Genomic DNA, 5,670 nt, shown 5'->3' with positions numbered 1-5,670 from the left:
TCATAAATTAAGAGTCCTTCTACTAGATGTATAAATACCACACCAAGTAAAGAGGTGGTAAAACTCACCAATTCTCTCCAATTACACAGGGGTGATTTAGCTGGCTCTTATAATGTTCTTTCTTCCATTTCTTCCATAATCCCTTCTGAAATGAAACAGAAAGAAAACAAACTGATTTGGTCATTAGCAGCTGGTTATCTGTTTAAATGGTCTCACCCTTTTAATGTTGGTCTCTGGATTTTTTTTTAATCTCTTTCCTTCTCTGTAAATTTTGCATTTGTCCGCTTCAATACTTCTTCCTTCTTCTAACCAAGTATGGTAGAACTAAGCCTACTTGACCTTGCCACTTTAATCAGTAACTACCATGGGCACCATTAGAACTATATTTGAACAGGTTCCAAAATCTGCCACTCAAAACCATTCCTTCATTCAACAAACAGTTTTATGGAAGGAAAGTACTTATTTTTTGTTAATATAAATAAATTGTATACTTTATGAGATATAAGCTAATATGAATTTAAAGCTTAACATTTTTTATCAGGAAAATATAAGTGTTTTGATCATGGTACTCATGTCACAATGTACACATATATCAAATCATCACATTGTCACTTCAAGTGTATGTAATCTTTACTTGTCTGTCAATTACACCTCAATAAACCTGGGGGGCAGGAGAAAGAAAATAGAAAAGTTTCTGTGGAGTTGTGTCAAGTCAAAACCAGTTAGTCTTAGGTTCTATTGTTGTCCTGCTGAACTAACAAGCATTATTGAGTAAAGACCTATTTTGTGAAATAATATATCTAAAAATTTGAATTCTGGGGTGCCTGGTTGGCTCAGTCAGTAGAGTATGTGACTCTTGATGTCACGATCATGAATTCAAGCCCCGTGTTCCTCATGAAGCCTAAGAGAAAGAAAGAAAGAAAGAAAGAAAGAAAGAAAGAAAGAAAGAAAGAAAGAAAGAAAGAAAGAAAGAAAGAAAGAAAGAAAAAGAAAGAAAACTAATAATAGTTTTAAAAATTAGAATTCTGCTCTTTTTTTTCACTCCTTTAACAAACTGATCTATCATAATCCTGGGTACACTTACACAGGTCACTTGACTTTATTTTCGTTATCTGGAACATAGGTACTAATTTGATCCCTTTAATTATTGCGATAGTTAATTTTATATGTCAACTTGGCTAAACCATGGTACCCACTGTATGATCAAATACAGGTCTAGATGTTATTGAGACGGTGTATTTCAAATGTGGTTACCATTTAAATCAGTAGACTTTAAGTAGATTACCTTCCATAATTGGGTGTGCCTCATGCAATCAGTGGAAACCCTTTAAAGAAAAGACTGAAACCCCCAGAAAAAGGAATTCTGCTTCCAGACTCAAGACTGCAAGACCGACGCCTGCCATTTTCCAGCCTGCTGATCTGCCATGCACACTTCAGATTTGCCAGGTCCCACAATCTCATGAGCCAATTCCTTAAAATAAATCTCTGTCTCTGTCTCTCTCTCATTCTATCTCTCTCTCTCTCTCTCTCTCTCTATATATATATATATATATATATATATATATATATACATACAATTTAGTTTGATCATAGATGATAGATCAATTGATCAATAGATAAATAGGTAGGTAGGTAGATAGATAGATATCCTATTAGTTATGTTTTTCTGGACAACCTTGACTAATACAATGACCTCCCTTGCAATTGTCTTAAAGATGAGAATGTGGTTTAGGTTTAGGAAAGGTTACATATATAGGAAGACCATTATTCCTTTATCACTCCCAGGAGATAAACTTCTCCTGAAGATCTTATTATATTCTCTCTCCCTCCCTCAACATCTATCTTACCTAAACAACAATAGTCATTATTACTTTACAAAGGTGAGGCAGATAGAGGATAGGAAAACTCAGGGTCATCAAACCAAATCAATCAACCCGCTTACTTTATGAAACTCTGACTCTCTTTAAAAGACCAAAGCAGGGGCACCTGGGTGGCTCAGTCAGTTAAGCGTCCGACTTCAGCTCAGGTCACGATCTCGCGGTCCGTGAGTTCGAGCCCCGCGTCGGGCTCTGGGCTGATGGCTCAGAGCCGGGAGCCTGCTTCTGATTCTGTGTCTCCCTCTCTCTCTGCCCCTCCCCTGTTCATGCTCTGTCTCTCTCTGTCTCAAAAATAAATAAACGTTAAAAAAAAATTAAAAAAAAAAAAAGACCAAAGCAATATTCCTCAACGTATAATCAGTAACATTAATTCATAGTCTTATCTTGCTTGTTTGAAATAGATTTTCCACTAACATTAAACACTTACCACCTACTCCAAAACCTCCTCATTATTCAGTTGTCCTCTTATACCCTGTTACAGAAGCCCAGGATGGAAAATCCTATAGCACAAAATTTTACACAGGGTGGATTTCAGGCTTGAAAGCTTTGGGATTTTTATCTGTCAGACATAGGATTTTGAAGTGCTCATTGGATGACTATAATTGAACTTGCCATCAATGAATACTCAGGGGAACTATTATAAGTTTTCCATTTCAATGAATTTCTTGTTATTAGTCTCATTCATTTAGCAGTTTAATAAGTGGACAATAAAACCAGCAGCCTCCAAATGTTGAAGAGTGCCAAACTTTTGGCAATTAGTATGACATCAGTTTGTTTAGCCACCGTACTAATGATTGCAATACACATCAGAGATTCAAAGTCCACTGACAAATGAACCTCACCCATGAATACTAAATAAATTAGTATCAATCCATGGGCTCCCAAAATACCCAATATGCAGTCTGGAACTCAGTTAGTTTCCAGAAATAACTGACTCAACACCTCCTCATTTGTCTTTTCTATTGCTTGAGTAAAAAAGTCAAAGCAAAAAAATACAACCGGCTCTGTACAGATTATCCACATAAGATAACCTCTTTATGTAAGGCAAAAATATCAAGATGTTTGGAACCAGCTAGTTTTTAAATCTCCTTAAAAGATTTTTGACTACCTAAAGGAAAAACAGTAATGCATGGTGGAATTTATAATACGCAGAAATAAAATATATAAAAATAATAAAAAAGGCTGGGAGGAGGAAAATGGAAGTTTGGAAGATTCTTATGTTATACAGGCAGTGGTATAATATTATTTTATAATATACTGCTTTAAAGAGTATTCTCTAAATGCTAGAGAAACAGTAAAATAAAGTGGTATAGTTAATAATGTAATAGTAGAGATGAAATAAAATATTTTTAAAAACTGAGTTAATCCAGGGCACCCGGGTGGCTCAGTCAGTTAAGCATCTGACTTCGGCTCAGGGCATGATCTTGCTGTTCATGAGTTCGAGCCCCGTGCTGGGCTCTGTGCTGACGACTCAGAGCCTGGAGCCTGCTTCAGATTCTGTGTCCCCCTCTGTCTCCACCCCACTCCTGCTTGTTCTCTGTCTCTGTCTTTCAAAAATGAATAACCATTAAAAAAAATCTCACTTAATCTAAATGATAAAAAGAAAAAGAACATAAGAAAAATTAGGTTGGAAAACAAATAGCAAAAACGGTAGATTTAAACCAAACCCCATCAATAATCACATTAAATGTAAACGGTCTACCTTATATCTAGAATATGTAAAGAACTCTTACAACTCAACAATAAAAAGACAAATAACCAACCTGAGAATGGGCAAAGGATTTAAACTGACATTTTCCCAAAGAAGATACACAAATGGCCAATAAGCCCATGAAAAATTTTTCAACATTATTAACCTTCGGGGAAATGCAAATCAAAGCCGCAACAAGATACCACTTCACATGCACTAGGATGACTATAGTCAAGAGACAGAAAATGACAAGTGTCACAAAGGATGTGGAGAAATTAGAACCCCCAATAATAATTGGTAGGACTATAAAATGATGCAGGCATTTTGGAAAATAATTAGGCAGCTCTTCAAAATGTTAAAGACAGACCTATCATAACCCAGCAGATCCACTCCTACACCCAAGAGAACTGAAAACATATGTCCACACAAAAATTTGTACATATTCATTGCAGCATCATTCATGCTATCCAAAAAGTGAAAACAACTAAAATGTCTATCAATTGACAGAAGGTTAAACAAAATGCGGTATGTTCATAAAATGGAATATTATTCAGTAATAAGAAAGGAATGAGGTACTGATATGTGATACAACATGTATCCACCTTTGCAGTGTAGGAGATGAAGAGACTATGAAGTTTGATGACGTTGAGGAGAAAAGAATACCGAGGCAACAAATGTCACGGGCCCTGGCAGAGTTCCATCATCGCAAAGTCAGTAAACACACAGCAGACTGTAACCATTTACAGATGCTTGGCCATTACCAGAATCACCAGAACAGTGAGAGTAGGAAAAAGAACAAGGGATGGGTGAGTGCTCCCGAAGTCCAGGCCCAGAAGCACCACCCCTACCTCAGGCCATGGGTGTCACCTTACTATATGTGTAGATTCCATGGGCCTTGACTGGACGATTCCAACGCTCTGGTGCAGGAAGTGATGGAGGATACTGACAACCAGGGTGCAGGACAGCAACGTGGACCAGTGAGATAGAATGTGAATCAGAGCTATAGACCATAATTCTTCAGGGCCCCTCTTCACCAAACACAGCCTAGTGAGGACAGCAACGAAAGGGAGATGAGAGCCAAGGTCAGCAGCCATATCGGGGTCAGTACCACAACTTCAGTTACCTCCTCAGATGCCCAGAAAACCCTAAACCACAACATGGCAAAGAGACAAAAGCAGTTGATCCACCAGCTGGAAATTCATCTGTTCCTGAGGCTGAGCAAGGTAGGGCTGAGTAAAAGCCAGCTTAGGACCTCTGCCAAAATCTAGTTTACTCATCCAACCAAAAGAAATGAATATAAAATTCCAATAAGAAGAAATTTATAAAATATTGGAGCTGATGCTGTAAGTGCTTGCTTTTTTGTCCATGGACTAGATAACTAGAACTATCTGCATTATCTGTGCAGCTTGGGGTTTTTAATATTTTTACCTAAAGCCCTTTACCCTATCTTTTGGGTAGTGACAAACAAGTTTTTTTTGTATTTTTTTTTTAATGCCTGGTTTTTCTCAATACGTCTTTAAAGGTTTTTAAATTGTGGGGTGCCTGGGTGGCTCAGTCAGTTAAGCATCTGACTTCAGCTTGGGTCATGATCTCACCGCTTGTGGGTTCGAGCCCCGTGTCTGGCTCTGTGCTGACAGCTCAGAGCCTGGAGCCTGCTTCGGATTCTGTGTCTCCCTCTCTCTCTCTCTGCCCCTCCCCTGCTCGCACTCTGTCTCTCTCTCTCTCTCTCTCAAAAAATAAATAAACATTAAAAAAAATTTAAAGATTTTTAAATTGTTTCTTATCTGGCCAAGTTGAAATGACTAGGAATCTCACTTTGACTCTGTAACAAAAGTTTATAACTTGATTTTTTAAGTCAATTGTAATATTGTGATTTATATTAAGAAATACATATTTGGGGGCGCCTGGGTGGCTCAGTCGGTTAAGCGGCCGACTTCGGCTCAGGTCACGATCTCGCGGTCTGTGAGTTCGAGCCCCGCATCGGGCTCTGTGCTGACAGCTCAGAGCCTGGAGCCTGTTTCAGATTCTGTGTCTCCCTCTCTCTGACCCTCCCCCGTTCATGCTCTGTCTCTCTCTGTCTCAAAAATAAATAAACGTTAAAAA

General features: G+C 38.1%; 1 pseudogene; it reads left to right on the top strand.

Moving 5' to 3' along the window:
* The first annotated feature begins 315 nt into the window (after window positions 1-315).
* Window positions 316-4,804, top strand: LOC122239501 (annotated as a pseudogene).
* The last annotated feature ends 866 nt before the right edge of the window (window positions 4,805-5,670 follow it).

This window comes from Panthera tigris, chromosome B3, assembly GCF_018350195.1.
Source record: "Panthera tigris isolate Pti1 chromosome B3, P.tigris_Pti1_mat1.1, whole genome shotgun sequence".
Lineage (NCBI taxonomy): Eukaryota > Metazoa > Chordata > Mammalia > Carnivora > Felidae > Panthera > Panthera tigris.
The sequence above is the reverse complement of the archived record's forward strand: the minus strand, read 5'-3'. Positions and strand labels throughout refer to the sequence as shown.